Source organism: Geotrypetes seraphini, chromosome 16, assembly GCF_902459505.1.
Source record: "Geotrypetes seraphini chromosome 16, aGeoSer1.1, whole genome shotgun sequence".
NCBI lineage: Eukaryota > Metazoa > Chordata > Amphibia > Gymnophiona > Dermophiidae > Geotrypetes > Geotrypetes seraphini.
This window is the reverse complement of record NC_047099.1, coordinates 15405803-15427883: the sequence shown is the minus strand read 5'-3', so window position 1 is coordinate 15427883 and position 22081 is coordinate 15405803.

The following is a 22081-nucleotide window of genomic DNA, read 5'->3' as shown; positions in this document are numbered from 1 at the left end:
CGAACAGAAAAAATAAGGTTACGTGTTTGACGAACCTTCAAACGATGGGCTACCAATCTACTAGCCTTATTAGAGAACTCAAAGTACTGCTGTTGCAAGAGTTGTAAATTAAAACGCAAGCGTTCCAACTCCAGAGCCTGAAGATCCATCTTAGCATGCCGCAACCGCTTACCCAACTCCGCATCCCAAGGCTGATGCTTATGCATCCCCTCCAAGCGTCCTAACCGATGCAACAGCATATCAATCTTTTCCCGACGCCGACGCTGTCTGAAGGAGGCCAGTGCAATCAACCGACCCCGCAAGGTAGCCTTCAAACCTTCCCAAACCTCTTCCAAAGAGGCACCACACGCCAAATTCAAATCCAGATACTCACGTAACCACCCCTCAATCTGAGCCACTATCCCGGGATCATCCAATAAACTATCATTAAAGCGCCAAAATTTCCGTCCCAAACCACCACCCTCACCCCCAAACTGCACCCATATAGAAGCATGGTCCGACCAAGTGACTTGTTCAATCCCCACCCCACTTGTTCAATCCCTAGCTCCACCCATCGGAGCAGATCATGCTCCACAAAGATATAATCAATCCTAGGCAAGCATTCTAGAGAAATAGGTATAATCCGTACCAACGGATGCAGCCAAGCCTCACGCAGCAACTTACGATCCTGCCTCCCATAGCACCCAGCTCTCCCCGAATTATCCAGATTAGGTGTCACAGAAAGGTTAAAATCCCCACCAAGTATCAAAGAACCCCCCTTAAATTGTAGATACCCGGGGCACTAACTCCTGAAAGAAGGTATCCTGACCCTCATTAGGTGCATAAATGTTCACCAGAGTATACAAGCTCCCCTCTATCAGAGCCTCCAACATAATATACCTACCCTGTGGATCCCGGGCTACCCGACGAACTTCACATCGCACCCCTTTGCCAATCAGTATCCCCACCCCACCCTTCTTAGAAGTACCCACCCGAGAGGCCCAAAAGGACTGGGGAAACCGAGAATCACGAACAAGGTGTTCATGGAATTGTAACAAGTGGGTTTCCTGGACAAAACAAACTGCAGGCCATAAGCGAAGCAACTCCCGGAAGAAGGCTTATAAGGTGAGTTGAGACCCCTGATGTTATAAGAGACCAACTTAAGCCCCACCATAGAAGTAAGAAATAACAGCAACAATAGCCCTCCCCAATAAGAATATGTCCCGGCCCACCCCCACTTCCCCCTACCAGCTCCCCCCCACCCCCACAGTGAGATCCTCCAGGCCTCTCACAAACATGTAAGGAAGTAAACAGTCCCCAGTGCCCATTACTCAAACAACCATAACCAGACAACAACCAACCCCACAAACACACACCCCACACCGAGATCAAACTCCCCCTAACCATGTGCCCACAACATCAAACCATCCTCCAGCCCACAGCCACGCCCCCCCCAAACTCAGGCCCAATACATCCTCCACCCCACTCTCATACATCAACCAGGGGAAACGCTCCCCCATATCCCCAATCGAAAGACCCCAGCTGTCACCAAAGTCCAAAACAGGGCATGAGAATCAAGTCCCAAAATATACGGGGAAAGCATGCTGTCCTTCAGGATGGGCCATTCGAAGAGGACGCTGCAGCTGAATGGGAGCCCCCCCCACGACCACCTCGACCTCCTCGGGAAGCACGCTCCACTCGCTGCCATCGATTAAAAGCAGGACTCCGGCCCACACTCTGAGCCCCCCCCTGCACGGGGGCAGGATCATCCGGGACTTCAATCCCCTCTCTATGAAGTAGAGCACGAGCCTCACGCACTGAAGAAACTTTGGTATGCACACCATTAATAGTGATCACCATTCCAAAGGGGTAGGTCCAATGATAGCGCAAATTACTGCGTTGCAGGGCCCTGGTTACTTCCCGAAAAGCATGGCGCTTCAGCAACGTGCTAGCAGCAAGGTCGTGATAGAATTCCAAACGATGGCTCTCCCAGGTCACCGTACCCATTTCCCGGGCCCTCCGTAAGACCTGCTCCTTTAGCACAAAGCTCTGGAGGCACAACACAATGTCCTTGGACTGATCAGCAACCCGGGGGCCCAGGGCCCTATGTGCCCTTTCAATCCCTGGCTCCAGAGTCTCATTCTGGAGCAACCAGCGGAGTAGTTTGAGTACACTGGACCGTACATCCTTATATTCCAGCATATCAGGAAGGCGCCGGGTGCGATTCTCCAGATCCTCCAGCTTATCAAGCAGAAGTTGATAGTCAGCCGAGACGCTCTCCAATGAGTGTTGCACCCCGGTCACACTCTCCTCACAGCTGTCCAAATGTGTCTCCACCACTTCGACCCGCGAGCCCACTTCCACCAAGTCAGTACGGAGATCCTGCACTGCCTCCCGTACCTGGACCGCCACAGCCGAAATCTCCGATATCACCTCCGATATCCATTGTTGCATATCGGCTTTGGTCAACGGGTCAGGAGGAGAGTGCTCCGGGACCGGCTGCACCAGCATATCAGCCACAGCAGCAATGCTTCTCTCCAAAGTCGTGACTCGATTCTCACTTGACTCCCGCTCGACTCGCCTGTTCCATCGTGCGCTGGCCCGGTTTGTCACACGGGAGCTTCCTGCGGGTCTCCATGCCTTTTGCTCACCAGTCCACCTGTAGCAGGCAGGTAGGATGAGATCCAGCCCAATAACTCAGCGAAAAGAAGGGTTTTGCTCAGGGCTCAAACGGAGCTCACCGATCAAGCTACCATTCGGATCGGTGACGTCACTTCCTCCCGAAATTTCCTGTTTTCTGCCGCTGACATCATTTGCGATCCTGCTGCCCTGATCCTGCACTGGCAATTCGCTGCACTGCCTTGTCCCGGCCCTTGGAGCCTCACTCTCTTTTGTAAGTGGCTGGCATTACTAACTATATCTCATCAGTGGCTGGCCCATCGAAGAGAGGCTTGTGAGTCAACCACATGTAGTGTATCTGTCTCGTCATCTTCTGCCGTGCCATGCCATGCCATCCTATCCTGTGCTGTCCAACCACCCACCATTGTTATTGGCCAATGTAGGGAGTACTGCAGTGCTGGGGACTGAGGAGCAATTGAAGCAGAAGCACTTGAAAAAAGAGCAGGAGCAGTTAAAAAAATGCTGGAAGGCAGAGAGGGGCAGAAGGCTGAGATGATTTTTTTTTCATATGGTGGGGAGATAGAATAGAGGGGGTGGGGGGATATTGGACATAGTGATTCAGGGAGTGCTGCTGGGGACAAATGCTGGAAAGCAGAGAGGGGCAGAAGGCCAAGATGATTTTTTTTTCATATGGTGGGGAGATAGAATAGAGGGGTGGGGGGGATATTGAACATAGTGATGCGGGGAGTGCTGCTGGGGACAAATGCTGGAAGGCAGAGAGGGGCAGAAGGCTGAGATGATTTTTTTCATATGGTGGGAGATATTGGACATAGTGATGCGGGGAGTGCTGCTGGGGACATATGCTGAAAGGCAGAGAGGGGCAGAAGGCTGAGATGATTTTTTTTCATATGGTGGGGGAGATGGATTTTTTTTCATATGGTTGGGAGATAGAATAGAGGGAGTGGGTGGATAGTGATGCGGGGAGTGTTGCTGGGGACAAATGAGCAGTTCAACAAGGCGGAGGACATGAAAAGCTTGAAGGCAGTGAGGGGGAGGGGGCACAAACTCAGGACATAGGAGGGAAGGAGGGAATAGAAAGGGACAAAGGGTGCTGTTTGGTGGTCAGTAAAGCGTGAGCTCCGGTCCCAGTATTTGCCGAGGCGAGGGAGACCAGGCTGTGCGGAGGGTCCTCTGCTCCCCTGATGAAGCAAGCGATGGTAGTTGGTCTGGCGGTGTTTGCTTCTCACTGGGCTCAGAGTTAGATGGAAGCCCAAGTGTGCAAAGGAAGAGCCAGTGGGGCCCATGGTGCAGTGCTTGGAGTGGGTGTGGGTGCGGGTGCTCGGAGGGGTTGCTTGCTCAAGGGTCCTACTGCATGAGGGATGGGAGGGAGGGAAGGGAAGCTGGTCAAGGGTCCTGCTGCATGAGGGATGGGAGGGAGGGGAGGATAAAAGCTGGACAAGGGTCCTGCTGCACAAGGATGGGAGGGAGGGGAGGAAAGATGCTGCACATGTGGGAGAGAGAAAGGAAAGAGGAAGAATTGGGGTGAAGGAGAAGAAGGGAGAGATGATCATGTGCATACCCCGAAAATAAGACCTAGTGCGTTTTTTGGGCCTAAAATTATGACACTGTCTTATTTGGGGGGAAACACGGTATTTGTCTGAAGTTTTGAAGATTCCAGAGTCTTCTTACCCACCAATATCTAAAATCTATTATATACCATTTGGTAAGAAGAAATCAGAGAAGGGTCAGCAAGATCTCTCAATGGACACTTTTTGTCCAGTTCGCATTGGATTCAGATAGAGAATCACTGTTAAAATAGTTCTTTAAATATCAGAATAAATTGTTTATGAATAGAAAAATTGGAATGTTTCCGGATGTGTTGAAGGTTACCCAAAAACAGCAGAAGCAATTTTTGCTTCTACGACCCCAGGTCATAAAGTTGGGAGCAACTTTTACTCTCAGATTCCCCTGTAAATGTTTGATTAATCTTCAGGGAGTTAAATATATATTTTTTGAAGCATTACAATTAACTAAATTTTTAGCGAGTAAAGTGGTTGTTTTTTCTAGTACTTCATTGGAAAAGGAAGACTAGCCATAGTAAGGCACTCTTCTTTTTCTTTACCTTTTAAAAATTAGTATAAATTTACATTGATATCACCGTCCCTTTCTTCTTTATTATTGGGGACTAACTGTACAATATAAAGATTGTTGCCTATTTTATTTTGTAATAATTATTTGTGGTGTTATAATTTCCATTGTACAGTTATTGTGTTTATGATTTGTTATGATCATGAAAACATGAAATTGAATAAAGAAATAATTACAAATAAAAAGATAATTAACATTTTCTCTGCATACAGTGTGCTTTGTGTTTTTTTTTTAATTTTATGGTTACCATTATGAATTAATAAGATATTGTGTGTACATGAAAAATGAATGGAAGAAATTGTGGGCGGGGCTAGGGTGGGATTGGGGTGGGGCTGAAATTAGCAGATGTCCCCTTTTGAGGAAAAAAATAAATGGTCACCTTAAGCATTCTTGAATCTCCTGCAAGGGAATCTCCGCCACAGCCGTTGCTCATGTCCATTAGCTCCCAGGTCTCCTCCCCTGGACTCTCCTCCCAGCTCTCTCCCTCTAGCTCAGCTCTGCTGGAGGATAAGGGCTGACGTTTTATGCCTGAGGTTTCCTGGCTTGAAGCCAAGTCAATTCTCTGTCTCTTCTTAAAGAGGCAGACTGGGAAAAAGGTACAGCCCAAGCTTGTTTACTTTTCCAGACTGCACTGCTCTAGCTTTGGGACCTGACACAGGGATAGGACTTTGAAGCTTTAGAACTGGTTCAGCTTCCTGCATTTCAATGTCAGGGAAGTGCAGCACGGTGTCCCTCTCACAGTGGTTAACTAACTCCTAGTGATTAAACAGGCAGGAAGCTCTCCTACATGCTTAAATCACTTTGACTATTGGCCAATTTGAAGTTTTTGTGTGTTTAGTCAGGGTATGTGCTGGGGGGAGGGGCTTCAAATCATATCTATGTAGAACAGTATTTCTCAAACCAGCTCTTGACAAACAGCCAGGCAATTGGATTTTCAAGATATCCAAAAATGGAAACAAATTTCTACAGGAGAGGCAGGGTATGACCTGAGGATGGGATTGAGAATCTATGATTTAATATTTGAAAAGAAATAATACAGAAACAGCCTTTAATAATTCTAACATAGTAATATAGTAAATGATGGTCCGTCCAGTCTGTCCAGCAGTCATGTGCATTATTAATTCATGATTAAATTGCCTTTCTTTAACATTTCTGGGACATAGATTGTAGAAATCTACCCAGTGATGTCCTTAAGTTCCAACTACTGGAGTTGCCATAGAAGCTATGGAGATGATGATCAGTGAACATTAATATTATATACCCAAGATTTCTGAAGACGGAGGTAAAGAAGGCCAGTAAAACCATTATACAAATGAGCACCTGTTGGTGAGAATATTCAGAGAAGCACAAAAGAGTGAATCCTGTAGCCAGTCTTATTGTTTATTGTTGCCATCATGTTAATCTGTTGATATATTAAACAAAGAGATGTGAATCACCACAACTGAGAAAAATCTAAAGCTTGGAAGATTTGCACAGGGCAAATATATTAGCCTCAATTTTTCTATTAGCTCGGGACCAGAAAAAAATATTAACATGGAAGCACTTAGGGCTGGATTCTGTAAATGGAGCCTAAATTGGCCAGTACCTAGAATAATGATGCTGGCCACAAGTCAATTGCGCTTAAGTACATTTTTACAGAATCACACCTATCACTTAAAAGCTTAGGTGGCTGTAATGTAGGTCAAGGTTTTAAAAGCCTAAATTAAAGTATCCTAAGTTCTTTTCAGAATCATGCTTACTGGCGCCTAAGTCCCATGCCACCTCTAAACATGCCCACTTAGGCATTGGAAATGGAAGGAGCCTATAATATATCCTAAAATTAAAGACCCAAAAGGTAAACTAACAGACTGTTCAAATTGGCCCTATTGCCAATCTTCCCTTTATTGCAAAAAATTGCAGAAAAAATAATTTTCAATCAACCCTCGGATTTCATTGAAAAAACTAAAATGTTACATCCCAATCAAACAGGATTTAGAACCAACCACTCCATAGAACACTCATTGACCGGACTAACAACTACAATACTATACCACGTTGACCATCACAAATCAATCTCTCTCAAAATTAATCTCTCTCAACCATTCTGCCGCATTCATCACAATCAATCATTCACTCCTCATTCAATGACTAGGAATCACGGATCAAGCATTAAACTGGTTCATCTCTTACTTTGCCTTTTCTTAAATTAATTAATTAATTATTTATTTGTTACAATTATATAACAAACATGCAGGTATATCAATTTCAAACAACAGCATAAAATGCTCAATAAACAAAACTCAAGGAAACCATCCATCAGCGATCTAGCCCATATTATCCTGACCGCAAGTGCCACATCTTAGAAAATCAAATCAGATATTAACATCTTGGCAGGCAAAACATGTGGCATTTTTTTTTTTTTTATGCTAAAGAAACAAATAACAATTTAAGAAACTATCTGCAAAGGTTTATCTATAAGGAAGTCTTCTAACTGGACTGGGTCCAGAAACACTTATTTATCACTTGCATATGAAATAAGGCATTTACAAGGAAATTTTAAGAAGAAGGTCATGCCCACTGCTAAAGCTGTGGCGGGCCTAATTGAAAGAAACGTCTAAGTCCGTTTGGGGCCTAAGTCGCTAGTCGCCTAAAGTCAGCAGTGCCTAAAGTCCATTCTCAAAAAATATGTCCAAAATATTTTTTTCGAGAATCATCTAATTGTATGTTCAGCAGTAGTGGGGCACCTTACAGAGCACTGCTACAAACCTCACAAAAAGGGTGCCACATAACTCCCTTATAGGTTAAGGTGAGCCCCCTAAAACCTACTATACCCACCTGTCTACAACCCCAATAGTTCTCAAGGCTGCAGGTGGCACCAAATTGTCAGTGCAGTAGGGTCTGGGGATGTTTTGGGGGGCGCACATGTTCCACCATAAATGCAGTGGTTAGAGTGGCTTATGGGCCTGGGTTCTTCTCTCTATGGTTCAGTAGCCCATCCACAAGATTACTTAAGCCACCTTTGTGCTCCTCTACTATGCTTTCCTATGCCAGTTGCTGATGTTCTGGAAGCAGGTATGTACGTTTTCATTCTGATTTTTATGGTGTGTGTGTGGGGGGGGGGGGGCAGTGATCACTGGTGTAGTGTGGGGGGGTCTGTACTTTGTGTCTGCGGTACTTATCTAGTCACTTTGGATATCTTTTTGCCTCTTAGACCTGGTTTTACATGGCGTAAGTCACAACGTCCAAGTTCTGTCCAGGCAGCCTCGTTAAACTTTCAGTTATACTTGCAGTACAACTAACGATGAAGATAAGGAATTCAGCCAACTGAAGAATTGTTCAGTTGGTTGAACTCCTTAACTGTATCGTAATGCAGTCATTAGAAGAGAGATCTGTCCTTCCTGGCGCAGCAATCAAGGCAAAACAAGGATTCTCTTGTTGAATTGAACCCAGAACTTTGGCAGCTTATGACTTTAACTTGGATTATAACCATCACTTGAACTATGATTGGAAGGCACTGCACAGCACAGCGATATGAACACTCAATGAAGGTAAGTGATAATTTTTTCCAGTTGTGGTAGTTTGTTGAATTTTTCCTTGAAATTTGTAGTCTGCCGTACCTAGGGGTTTTGACTTTCCTCTTTAGATTTCTTATCCTTAATGTTGGATGATTCTTAAATTCAGATCTGAGCCTGGTTTTTGAGCTAGAGAGTTTTTCTCCCCATTTGAGTGAGTTTTTTCTCTCTGGCTTTGTTTTCCAGAGCGGACCAGTGATAGTTGTGAACCTTTCCCTTATGGTTTCTTAGTACTCCGAGAGATCTATCCTTGGATTTTGAGGTCCTTCTGTTTAAAAGTTTGCTTGTTTCGGATCACTCTACATTAAGGATTGACACTCTAATTTTGTTATTGATTTCCAGAAAAAGGAGGACAGATTAAGGCATCCTGGTTTTACTTCCATTGCTTGCTGATAGTCTCGCACAAATTATTTAACCAGCTTTGAATAAAAAGTACTACAGTATCAGGATGAAATGCACAGATTTATTGTAAGAACAAATCTAGATTGAAGATGACAGAGAAATTATACAATCCAGTCAGTGATAAGAACATAAGAACAAGCCCTGTATCCAAGATCACAAGGACCCAACATGGTCCATGTGATCCCACCAGGGACAGAAAAAGAACCTGCATATAGTATATGTAAATCACTTTGAATGTACCCACAGAAAGATGATATATCAAATGGAGGGGGAGGTTCCTAATAGTAACATAGTAACATAGTAGATGACAGCAGATAAAGACCCAAATGGTCCATCCAGTCTGCCCAACCTGATTGAATTAAAATTTTAATTTTTTCTTCTTAGCTATTTCTGGGCAAGAATCCAAAGCTTTATCCTGTACTGTGCTTGGGTTTCCAACTGCTGAAATCTCTGTTAAGACTTACTCCAGCCCATCTACACCCTCCCAGCCATTGAAGCCCTCCCCAGCCCATCCTCCACCAAATCTAAAACAATGGTTTTCAACTGAGAACTAGAGACATAGCCAGGCAACTAAAATTTCAGAAGATACAGAATCAGTGGCTGAGTCAGTGGGGGCTGAGTCAGTGGGGGCACCCCCTCCCAGCACGCTCATGCCATCCCTCCACCACCCCATACCACTGTATTATCTTCACAAGCATGAGCAACTTCTGCCTGTTGTTCATGCCAGCCTGAATCACTTCCGGGTCACGGGGGAATTCCGGGCCACGAGGGAAATCCAATGCTGGAGCGAAGAGCACGCTGTAGAAACCACTTGCCCTGGTGAAGATTTAGAGGTATGGGTGAAGGGAAAGCACATGTAGAATGGGGTGGCAAGGAGCAGGGGCATGGAGGAGACGGCGTGGGGGGTGCCACCACCCCGGGCACCTCCTACCCATACTAAGCCACTATATAGAATGAAAGTGCATAAAATTCAATCAAATCTATTTATTTAATTAAGAATCTTTTAACTAGGGTGCACTAATTTAGCACACACTAACATTTATTACATATTAAATGCAAAGACACTTAAAGGAATAAAATGGTGTCTTAACATTTAGCATACATTACTTTTTAATGCACACTAAGGGGTCCTTTTACTAAGGCGTGCTAACCGAATTAGCACACGCTAATCTTTAGCGCAGGCTAAATCAATTAGCTCGCCTTAGTAAAAGGATCCATAAATTGGTTAATGCACCTTAGGGAAAGGACCCCTTCATTTTTTATAGGTGGAGGTATATATTTTAAAATAAATTATAAAAAGAGAAGAAAATATACAATTGTCACAAGAGTGCTTTATTTTCAGGACCAAGCATGATTTTAAAAGAGCAGCAATAGATAATTTGGGAGTCCTTTTACTAAGGCACACTAAGGCCCAGATTCTGTATAGGACGGCCCAGGAGGGGTGACCAATACAGAATCGGTCCTACACTAACCCTGATTCTGTAACCGATGTCCATGTTACAGACGCCGGTTACTGAATCGGGTTAGAGTAGACGCAGCCACTACACTTATCGCGGCAAGGGATCTCCCTGATACGATAAGTATAGTGTCCGCCTGTCCGATTGCCGGCAGGAGGGTGCCCAACCCCTCCTGCCAGAACACCACTCTCCGCCCCCCCCCCCGACACTACCGATCACCGGCAGGAGGGAGCCCAATCCCTCCTGCTGGAAGATGCCCCCCGACACTACCGATCACCAGCAGAAGGGTGCCCAATACCTCCTGCTGGAAGATGCCCCCCTCCGGACGCCCCCCCCATGCTAACAGCCCTCCATCCGCGCTAACAGCCACCAATGACCACTCCTAACTTCCCCCCCAACTAATCTCCCCCCAAACTAACCTTTAATTGTTGGCCGGACGGGTCTTGCTACCATCCAGCCGGCAGGCCCGCCTCGTCAAAATGAGGCGGGCCCACCCCTTCCCGGCACATCCCGCGAAGCTTAAGGCCTGATTAGCCCAGGCTCTAGAAGCCTGGACCAATCAGGCCTTAGGCATAGCGGTTCCGCCCATCCCCACTAAGTCTAAGGCCTGATTGGCCCAGGCGCCTAGAGCTGCCTACAGCTGCCTAAAATCGGGACGGCACTTTTCAGAATCAGGGCCTAAATGATTTAGAGTTTGCTAAATCGATTCGCGTGCCGTAGTAAAAGGACCCCTTGTTGTTTATTACTGTTTACCAAAATCTAACTTTTCTCAAAGCTCTTTTTACTTCTTGATTTCTCAGACTGTAGATTATGGGATTTAACATTGGAATTAAAACTGTGTAGAGCAAGGAAAACAGTTTGTCTAAGCCTGGTGAATACAATGAGGGTGGTCTCATATACATACCACTCAAAGTCATATAAAATAAAATAACCACAATAAGATGGGAAGAACAAGTGGAAAAGGTTTTGCTTCTGCTTTCTGTAGATCGGATTTTCAGGATGGATTTGATGATGCAGATATACGATACTAGGATTAATACACAGGGAAAAACTGCAACGAAAATCCCTTCAATAAGTATCATAATTTCAAGGCTGGTCACATCACTACAAGAGAGCTTTATCAGTGCATTGGGGTCACAGAAGAAATGATTAATTTCATTGAAGCTACAGAAAGAGAACTGAGATATTGAAACATATAAAGGAATTACACCCAGAGCACCAGCTATCCATGAAGCGGAAACGAGTGAACTAAATATTTTCTTATTCATCATAAGTTCATAGTGTAAGGGTTGGCAGATCGCTACATAGCGGTCATAGGCCATGGCGGTGAGGAGAAAGTATTCTGTACATTCAAAATTCATGAAAAAAATAAAGCTGTGTCATGCATAGAGAAAAGGAAATATATTTGTTTCCTGTGGAGAGGTTGTCCATTAATGTTGAGAGAGTGACTGTGGTGTTACAGATATCCAAGAAAGATAAATTGCAGAGGAAGAAATACATGGGTTTATGGAGATGATGATCAGTGGACATCAATATTAAAAACCCAAGATTTCCCAAGACAGAGATAAAGAAGGCCAGTAAAACTGTTATAGAAATGAGCACCTGTTGGTGAGAATATTCAGAGAAGCATAAAAGAGTGAATCCTGTGACCGATGTCTTATTCTTCATTTTTGCTGTGTTGTTAATCTGTTGATATGTTAAGCAGAGAGACATGAATCACCCCAATTGAGAAAAAAATTAAAGTCTTGATTACATAGAGATGTGCACAAGGCAAACATAATAGCATCCATTTTTCTTCTATTTAAATGATGCCTTAAGTTAGGCACCAATAGGCTCCCCACCGGTGCCTAACTTACCCCCTCCTTTACTAACGTGTAGCGTGGGTTTTAGCTCCAGCAGCGGTGGTAACTGCTCTGATGCTCATATGAATTCTATGAATGTCGGAGCAGGTACTGCTGCTGCCAGCGCTAAAATTCATGCTAAGCATGAGTAAAGGAGGAGGTAAGCTAACTGATTTAGCGCACACTAACCCGATTTAGCACGCGCTAAAGATTAGCATGTGCTAAATGCTAAGGCACCCATAGAATATAATGGGCGCCTTAGCATTTAGTGTGTGCTAATCTTTAATGCACGCTAAATCGGTTAGTGTCTGCTAAATTGGTTAGCGCATCTTAGTAAAAGGACCCCTTAAGTTGAAAATACCATTAAAAAAATAAAAAAGCATTTTAAGAAGAAAAATTTAGGCGCCTACCAGTGCCTTAAAATAGGGTGCCTCCATCATGTCTATGGAAGCGCTTTACAATGTCTAACATCTCTGTATGTGTGGCTAATGCTGGATGTGTCTTAAAGCGTTTCCATAGGCGTGATCCACATAAAAGGTAGGCATCAGAATTGTATACCTTGAAAACCATGGCCTACACCTCCAGTCTCTACCTTTTCTGAAGCCTTGATTCTATAAATGGCGCTGTCATGTGATCGACATGCTAACAGCAGTCATTTTTAAGATGGCTGCTGACAACGGCACCATTTAAAGTACCACAGGTATGGATTCTGTAAATGGCAGCTAAATTGGCAGATGCCTAGTTAAATGAGGCTGTCTGCGTGTCAATCACACTTACGTGCTTACAGAATTGCACCTATTGGCACCTAAGTAAAAACTAGGTGGCTATAAGGTAGGCCACTATTGCCATTGCCTAAGTTCTTTACAGAATCACGCTTAGTGCTGCCTAAGTCCTGCACCAGCCCACTTTGGCCACCATGTAATAGGCATCTATATTTTGTAGAATCGGGTAGGCACCTACCAGCCAATTTTTTTTTTTTTCAATTATTAGCTCATTAAAGCTCATAATTGAAACTATTAAAGCTATTTTGCCAATTAACCTAGTTTTACTAAACGGCAATAGAGGTTTCTACCACATACCGGTGAGTTAAATGTTCCGATGCTCCAAAAAACCTGGAGAAGGTGGGAACAGTGGTTAAAACTACAGATTCAGCATGGTAAAGAAGAAACTTAGGTATAGCTTAAAGAAATGGCATACTGTAGAGCAAGCCTGGTCTTTATTCACGGATATGGTGAGCGAGGCGCAAAATCCATATATACCCAGATTCAGAAAAGGGTGCAAAAAGAGCCGAACAAAAGACCCGTCGTGGATAACTAAAGAAGTGAAGAAAGCGATAGGTGATAAGAAGAATTCATTCAAGAAATGGAAAAACGATAAAACCGAGGAGAACTGGAAAGAACACAGGAAGTATCAAAAAGAATGCCACCTCATGGTTAGAAAAGCAAAAAGAGAATATGAAGAGAGGCTAACCAGGGAAGCACGAAATTTCAAACCGTTCTTTAGGTACGTTAAAGGGAGGCAGTCGGCTAAGGATAAGGTGGCACTGCTGGATGATGGAGATAGGAAGGGTGTGGTGAAGGAGGAGAAAGAAGTGGCAGATAGGCTAAACATGTTCTTTTCGTCGGTAGTTACAAATGAGGACACATCCAACTAGAGAGCTGCATGGGAACGGGGACGATGGGAATCCCGCAGGACCCACGGGGATCCCACGGGTTCCCCCTTTGGGTCATGGGGATCCCGTGGGCACACCCCCTAGGGTCACGGGGATCCCGTAAGGACGCACCCTAGGGTTGCGGGGATCCTGTGGGGACGCCCCCTATGGTCGTGGGGATCCCGTGGGAACGCCCCCTAGGGTCACGGGGTTCATGCGAGGTTGGATGCACTCGAGCCGTGAGGCTTGTCTTCTTTTCCCTACCTGCCCTGCCGCAGCACACAGCCGACCGGACGTCTTCCACGATGTCAGTGTTGACGTCGGAGGAAGGGCTTAAGCAAACATCAGCGCTGACATCGGGAAGACGTCCGTTCGGCTGTGTGCTGCGGCAGGGCAGATAGGAAAAATTCAAGGCAGAGGCGTAGCAAGGGGGGGGCAGGAGGGGAAGGTCCGCTCCAGGGCAGCCTTATGGGGGGTGCAGAGCTGGCCAGATCCCCTTACCTTCGTGTCACTTTCCCCTGACTGACCGACAACAGGCCCGGTCCGACAAACCTCCCTGCCTGTAGCTGCGAATCTAAATTACCTTCTTATAGCAGCTGGATTCAGGGCAGGGAGGTTTGTCGGACCGGGCCTGTTCTGTTGTCGATCGTGCGGGGAAGCACCACGAAGGTAAGGGGCAGGGAGGGAGAAAGGGAGGAAAGGTGGAGTGGAGAGGAAAAGACGCTTAAGGGAAATGGGTAAAACTGAGGAGGGAGAAGGACGCTGAAAGCACATGGGGAAGACAAAAGGGTGTAGAAGTACGCTGAAAGGACATGGGGAAGACAGAGGGGGGAAAAGAATGCTGAAAGGACATGGGGAAGACGGGGGATAAGGACGCTGAAAGGACATGGGGAAGACAGAAGGGGGAGAAGGATACTGAAAGCACATGGGGAAGACAGAGGGGGGAGAAAGACGCTGACAGGACATGGGGAAGATGGGGGGAGAAGGACGCTGAATGGAAATGGGGAAGAAAGAGTGGGGAGAAGACGCTGAAAGGAAATGGGAAAGAGAGTGGGGAAAAGATGCTTAAGGGAAATGGGGAAAATAGAGTGGGGAGAAGACGCTGAAGGGAAATGGGGAAGAGAGAGTGGGGCAAAGACGCTGGCAGGGAAGAAGACAGAGATGCCAGACTATGGGGGGAGCGGAGGGAAGAAGATGGGTGCCAGACCAATTTGGAAGGGGGGAGAAAGGGAGAGGCATAGGAACAGTGCAAATGAGAGATGCAGAGAGAAGAGAGATAGTGGATGGAAGGAATTGAATGAGAACATGAGGAAAGCAGAAACTAGGTAACAAAGCTAGGAAAAAAATTCTATTTCTTTTTTTTTTTTTTGCTTCAGGTTAAAGTAGTATATTAGTTGTGTTGATAAAAATTTATAAACATTAGAGGCTCTGGTAGAAATCCGTTTACACAGTATGTATTCTTCCCAATTAATATTTCCAAATTCATAAAGTTTCTTTGCTTATTTGTAAATGGGTTTCTACCAGAGCCTTTAATTCAGTAGCATAATTAAATGAAATAACTATTTCTGAACTTTATAGGGATGGGCAGGGACGGAGGGGATTCCTCGCGGAGATGGGTGGGGACGGAGTGATTCCTCGCGGGAACGGGTGGGATGGTGGGGACGGAGGGGATTCCTCGTGGGGATGGGTGGAGATGGAGGGATTCCTCATGGGGACGGGAGGGGATGGGTAGGATTCATAAGAATTGCCACTGCTGAGTCAGACCAGTGGTCCATCAAGCCCAGCAGTCCGCTCACGCGGCGGCCCTCTGGTCTAAGACCAGCGCCCTAACTGAGACTAGCCCTACCAGCTCACATTCTTGTTCAGCAGAAACTTGTCTAACTTTGTCTTGAATCCTTGGAGGGTGTTTTCCCCTATAACAGCCTCTGGAAGAGCATTCCAGCTTTCCACCACTCTCTGGGTGAAGAATAACTTCCTTATGTTTGTACGGAATCTATCCCCTTCAACTTCAGAAGAGTGCTCTCTTGTTCTCCCTACCTTGGAGAGGGTGAACAATCTGTCCTTATCTACTAAGTCTATACCCTTCAGTACCTTGAATGTTTCGATCATGTCCCCTCTCAATCTCCTCTGTTCGAGGGAGAAGAGGCCCAGTTTCTCTAATCTTTCGCTGTACAGCATCTCCTCCAGCCATCTTAGTTGCTCTTCTCTGGACCCTTTCTAGTAGTACTGTGTCCTTCTTCATGTCCTCATCGTCCAGCAGTCCCACCTCCTCCCTGGCTGGCTGCTTCCCTCTAACATATCTAAAGAACGGTTTGAAATTTCGAGCTTCCTTGGCTAACTTCTCTTCATATTCTCTTTTGGCTTTTTGAACCACACAGTGACATGCTTTTTGATACTTCCTGTGCTCTTTCCACTTGCCCTCAGTTTTGTCCTTTTTCCATTTCCTGAATTAATTTTTCTTATTGCCTATCGCTTCCTTCACTATTTTAGTTATCCACGCCGGGTCTTTTGTTCGACTCTTTTTGCCCCCCTTTCTGAATCTGGGGATAATCAGATTTTGCGCCTCGCTCACAGTGTCCTTGAAAAAAGACCAGGAATGTTCTACCGTCGCTTAACATATCCTTTTCCTATCTACAACACAATTAAGGATTCTATTCCAAACCAATTTATTATAAACCCAAATATATTGCCGTGCACCTGGGTACATCACATTAGGCTTAGCTCTAGTAATTCCTTTTTGGTGACAGATAATATGTTATGGCACTGTGTTAATTACCCAACTGTCTTTCTGAGCACTTGGGCTTTTGGGCTAAATATGTTATTAGATTTCTGTACTTATTTAATGTACAATGCCATCATGATACAGACCCGATTATATTTATAAGTATCTGGGTACATTGCAATATGCTTAACACTAGTAATTCCTCTCCTGAGATGTATAACATGTTAAGATACTGTGTTACTTGCCCAACTGTTTTCTTGAGCACCTGGGTACATCACATCATGGCTAACCTTTTTCTTTTTTTTCTGTCTGTGGTTATTGACCAATGCAAATATGCTATAGACTCAACTATATTCTTGAGTACCTGGGTAAATCGTTTCATGCTCTACGCTATTAATTCCTTTATGATGATGGTTAATATTTCATATCATTATGATACTTGCCCATCTGTTTTATTGCACACCTTGGTACATCACACCATAAATATGGATATCATTCTTTCTCTGAATGTGGATTACAATCAATATCAATATGTTACAGACCCAATGATACTGATAAGTCTAATTACAACTGCAATGCTTCACACCTTGATACATCTATTATCCAAGGCTACATGACCTTTTCTTGCTTCTCATTAAATGTAAAAGGTTTTAATAATCCAATCAAAAGATCCAAAATATTAAGATACACTGACCAATATCGCCCAGATATTGTATTCTATCAAGAAACTCATCTATCAGTGAATGAGTCATCAAAAATCTGTCCTGCCTGGGCTCATCCACCTTTTTTCTCTCCGGCCGATGGTAAAAAAAAAATGGTGTCATTACTCCGATAAGAAGGAGACCGAACATCCAGATTTTATCACATTCAATTGACACTTTATGGATAAAAGTCGATCTATCCATTGATGCTTTTAGACTCACAGTTATAAATATTTATGCTCAAAATATTGATGACCCACAGATTTTCCAATTACTGACGAACTTCATAACTTCAATGGGTGATACTCCCTGCATTTTAGGTGGTGATTTCAATCAAATTTTGGATATGAAAAAAGACAGGAAATCTCAGGCGCCTTACCGGCAATCTAAAGCTTGATCTAGTATACAAGATCTACTTTGTATAGCGAAAATGGTTGATACTTGGAGACTTCTGCACCCTGATGAGAGTAAATAACAGAAGGGGTGGTAAATGCCGAACTTACCACACATCTGGAAAAATTCAATATCCTAAATGACAATCAATCAGGCTTCCGCTCTGATCACAGCACTGAAACCATTATAGCCTCTCTACTAGACCACCTTCACACACTCTTCAGCCAGGGCTCTAGTGCCCTGATCATCCAACTCGACCTGAGCAGTGCTTTCGACCTAGTCGACCATACCATTCTCCTAGACTGCCTTGCATACATTGGCATCTCCGGCCAAGTTCTTAACTGGTTCCACGGATTCCTACGAAACAGATCCTACAAGGTATTTAAGAACGACTCTCTTTCATACAGCTGGGACAACTCTTGCGGAGTTCCACAGGGCTCCCCCCTGTCCCCCACCCTATTTAATGTTTACCTTACCTCCCTACGAAACCTCCTGCAAAGCCTCAAACTCAAATTCTTTATCTACGCGGATGACATCACAATAGTCATCCCGCTAACCAACTTCACACCAGAGTTTCTTACCTTACTTTCAAGTATACTTACTCAGATAGAATGCTGGATGCTATCCTACAAACTAAAACTAAATCCCAACAAAATAAATTTTTACTAGCTACCCTCAATGACAAAATCAAAGACACCACAATTCAAGTTAAAGGATCTACTTTCCCCCTTGAACAAACCTTAAAAATACTGGGAGTCACATAAGAACATAAGAACATAAGAAGTTGCCTCCGCTGAGGCAGACCATAGGTCCATCCTGCTCAGCGGTCTGCTCCCGCGGCGGCCCATCAGTCCCATTGACTGAGCAATGGTCTATACCTATCTATACCCCCCAATCCCTTTTTCTTCTAGGAATCTATCCAAACCTTCTTTGAAACCATTTAGTGTTTTCTTGTCTACAACAGCCTCTGGGAGCGCGTTCCATGTATCTACCACCCTCTGAGTGAAAAAGTACTTCCTAGCGTTTGTTCTAAACCTGTCCCCTTTCAATTTCCCCCAATGCCCCCTTGTGCTTGTGGTGCCCCTTAATTTGAAAAATCTGTCCCTGTCTACTTTTTCTATGCCCTTCAGGATCTTGAAGGTTTCTATCATGTCTCCTCTAAGTCTTCGCTTCTCCAGGGAGAAAAGTCCCAACTGCTTCAATCTGTCGGTATATGGGAGATTTTCCATTCCCCTTATCAGTTTGGTTGCTCTTCTTTGTACTCCCTCAAGTACCGCCATGTCTTTCTTGAGGTACGGCGACCAGTACTGGACACAGTACTCCAGATGCGGCCGTACCATTGCACGATACAGCGGCATGATAACTTCCTTCGTCCTGGTTGTAATACCCTTCTTAATGATACCCAGCATTCTGTTTGCTTTCCTAGAGGCTGTGGCGCATTGCGCCGATGCCTTCAGTGTTGCGTCTACCATCACTCCCAGGTCTCTCTCCAGGTTACTAACCCCTAGTGGTGTTCCCCCCATTTTGTATGTGAACATCGGGTTCTTTCTCCCCACGTGCATGACCTTGCATTTCCCCACGTTGAAGCTCATCTGCCATTTTTCGGCCCACTTTTCCAGCTGCGTTAGATCCTTTTGGAGATCCTCGCAGTCTTCCTTGGTTTGAGCCCTGCTGTATAGTTTGGTGTCATCTGCAAATTTAATGACTTCACACTTAGTTCCCGCCTCTAGGTCATTTATGTAGATATTGAACAAGAGCGGTCCCAGCACCGACCCCTGCGGAACTCCGCTCGTGACCCCTTTCCAGTCTGAGTAGTGGCCCTTTACGCCAACCCTCTGCTTCCTGTTTGACAGCCAGTTTTTGATCCATCGGTGGACCTCCCCTTGTACCCCGTGGTTCCATATCTTTTTAAGCAGTCTCTCGTGTGGCACTAGATAAACATCTATCCCTGGAGAAACACACAGATATCACAGTCAGGAAAGGCATCTCGGTACTATGGAAGCTCCGCACCATTTAAAAATACTTTGACGAGACCTCATTCTGCCTGCTTGTACAATCCTCCATCCTTAGCATACTAGACTACTGTAACATCATTTACTTAAGCTCCACGAAGAAAACCATTAGGAGACTAAAAATGATCCAGAACACTGCAGTCCGCCTCATATTCGGCCTGAAAAATTGGGAACACGTCACCCCTTTTTACCACAAACTTCATTGGCTACCCTTTGAATCCAGAGTCCTATTCAAATCCGCCTTCTTCTGTTATAAAACAGTATTTGGCCTAGCCCCCAAACTACATAAACCCTCACTTCCACCTGAATTGCATAAACAAGCACACCCGCAGAATCCAGATGTTCGCCTTCCCCTCCCTAAAACTATGTCACTCCAAAAGATTCCTTGAAAAAACTTTCGCCTTCCAGGCTGCCAAACTGAACCCATGGCTAGCCCAAACTGTCCTTGAGGCCCCCACCTACTTCAGGTTTAGAAAATCTCTCAAAACTCACCTATTCCATGGACAAGACACCTAACGCTCCTCTTCAATGAACCATAACCTCCTCCTTCCCCTTCCACCATACTACCCAGTCACCCACCCAAACCCTCTCCCACCCTGACATACACGTCCACTCTTTTTAACCTCAACTACTTTGTTGCTTCCAATCTTTGTTCAATTGCTGTGAACCACTTGTAATTTTTTTTTGATAAACAAATGTGAACCGCCTAGAACTCCTTTTGTATGGCGGTATCCAAAAAAAAGTTATTATTATTATTATTATTATTATTATTATTACATACACCTTTTATTCTCCTCCTCACTCATCTTACTCCAGAATAGACTATTTCCTCTCAAGTTATTCCTTAATACATAAAGTGGAATGTGCCGAAATCCATCCTATACTGATATCAGATCATGCATCTATTATTCTTCAAAGATATAGCCCAAACTATACCTAAATGGACATGGCGTTTTAATTCATCACTGTCTGCAGATCCTTTATTTCTAGAGCATGTTACCAAACATATAATGGAATTTTTTGAGCTGAACAAAGCATCGGATACCTCTTGGCACGTCACCTGGGATGCCTTTAAAGCTTACATAAGAGGCATTATAATTGCTTACGTAGCTAAAACGAACAAAGAATCACTACTGAACATAAAACACCTAGAACAAAAAATTCAAGAGGCCAAACGACATCATACAGCTAACTTGGGAGACCCAATATTACAGTCCACTCTTCAGAAGCTGAGATATGAATATAATCTTGCATTAAGTACAAAAGCAGCTAAAGAGATGTTTATGAAATATGCCTCTTATTACTTTACTATGAATAAATGCGGCCAGCAACTAACCAGTTATTTGAAACTTAGATCAGAAAAAACAACGATACCCGCCATAAAGGATAAGTCAGGGCAGATAGTAATAAATGCCACAGACATCTGCTCACAGTTTCACTCTTTTTACAAAGTCTTGTATACCACTGAAAACAAGAATCAAACTCCTTGTGATATCTTTTTGCAACATTTACCACATCCGGTGATTGATCAAGTGGCTGCTGAAAAATTGACGGACCCTATAACTCCCTCACAAGTGGAAGAAGCAATTATATCCATGTCCAAGCATAAATCTCCGGGTACAGATGGATTGACAGTTGAATTTTATGTTCTGTTCCTAGAAGTTCTTCTACCCATCTTGACACAATACTTTTCATATCTCATTGAAGTAGAGGAGGCCCAAGGCACATTCACAGAAGCTCTGACCATTGTTTTGCTCAAACCAAACAAAGATCCACTACTAATACAAAATGACAGGCCCTTATCTTTAATTAATGTAGACGCCAAAATATTTGCCAAACTATTAGCAACCAGACTGAATGTTGTTCTATCACAAATCATCCACACTGATCAAAATGGATTCATGAAAGGCAGGTTATCAAGTGATAATACCAGACTTTTCATGCATGTGTTAATCCACGCTCAAGATTTACATTACCCATTGGTTGCAATTGCTCTGGATGCGGAAAAGGCGTTTGACCGAGTAGAATGGTCCTTTCTTTTTCAAGTGATGAGATGGTTTGGCTTTCCAGATGGCTTCATTAAAATGATAGGTGTGTTATATTCCAACCCTTTCACTAAACTTAGAATCAATGGCACTTTTTCATCCACCTTCAATCCATCGAAGGGTATGAGACAAGGTTGCCCCCTGTCACCACTACTGTTTAATATTGCATTGGAACCTTTACTGATAGCCATACATTTAAATCCCAATATCTTAGGTTTACAATATGATGACTTGTCAGTTAAATTATTAGCTTATGCAGATGATGTCCTACTCTATTCATCTCTGGATTCCATTCCACATATATTAAATACCATCAAACGATACTCATTGATCTCTGGTTACAAGCTTAACACTGCCCTTAAATTCTATTCCTTGTGGTGATATTATAACAAAATTGGGTCTAAGATATACACCGGACAAATTGAAATATTTGGGAATATATTTTGCTCCCACCATAGAAGACACCAGCTCTTCCACAGTAGACCACATTTTGCAAATAATTAAGTCTACTATTACACAATGGTCACCATCAAAACTTACATGGTGGGGCCAGTTGGACT